Genomic DNA, 1,150 nt, shown 5'->3' with positions numbered 1-1,150 from the left:
ACTTTTCCCGCCCTTCGTCCTCATTACCTTTTTTCTCTTTACACCTTTTTTTGGAAGGTGGGGTATTTTGTAATCATCGTGATTAATCCTGCTTTTGTTATCAAACCCTTTTTTACCATTTCGAGCCAGAAGACGCCTCTGCTTGTCATTTAGAGATGCATTCATCTAAAATGTTCACCTTTGGCTGACAGCCCGGCCTGTGCTTCTCCTGTCTGTCTGCCAAAGACAAGCCAACGCTGCCATCAAAAAACACACAGCACACATTCATACACACACCTGCTTTTGTAGTCCTCAACAACAACACGCCCAAGCTGTTTGTCAGCCTCACTGCCCGCACATTATGATTTATGTGTTTCTCCGGGTCATGATATATAGTTTGCTTATTAGGAAACAAACTGAATTTGGTGTAATGCAACACCTGCATAGTTTTTAGGGTTTTTTCCAAAGCGAGAGAAAACATGAGGAGAGATGCAGGGAGGTGTGAGGGTGTCCTGTGTCCTCTGTACACAATTTCACTCAAGTTAAAATAAAAAATCATTGACATCAAAATCCTCCAAAAATAAAAGTACTTATTGTGGGTATAGCCCATTTCAGAATCATATTAAATATTACAATATATTAAATACTGGATTATGATGCATAAGTGTGTCTATCAAATCTAGTTTAGTTGAAGTGTGTTTTATTTCCTTTGAATGCTCCTAATCTGTAAAGTAACTACGGTAGTAGTGCTAGTATTAATGTACTGTTCTCGTTTCAACGTATGGATATTGAACTTAAAGAGCATCTTGCAGGTTTTTTTTTTTTCTACATTTATGCTTAAACTTGCTTGAAAATTAAAATTAAAAAAGTGAATGTAGGATTTGATATGTTTTACGAGACATAAGGGCAGGAATTCAGAGGGAAAGGAGCAATTTTGAGCTCTGCTACTAAAAACTACTTTTTTTTTACGTCATACGTCAAACGCGTCATATTACGTCACATGGGGGAGTTAACTTTCTCGGAATCGTTCTCTGCCCAATCCGCGGTAGTAGTTTGTAGTTGGTTTGAGCGGTTGTGATTTAGTGAGCTGGTATTTTTTCGGTAATTTTACATTGCATTTCACCATTTGCAATCATAGTGAGCTTGTGTTTGTGCAGGTTGCACAAACTCA

Source organism: Notothenia coriiceps, unplaced genomic scaffold, assembly GCF_000735185.1.
Source record: "Notothenia coriiceps isolate Sejong01 unplaced genomic scaffold, NC01 NC01_scaffold00035357, whole genome shotgun sequence".
Classification (NCBI taxonomy): domain Eukaryota; kingdom Metazoa; phylum Chordata; class Actinopteri; order Perciformes; family Nototheniidae; genus Notothenia; species Notothenia coriiceps.
This window is presented reverse-complemented; position numbering follows the sequence as displayed.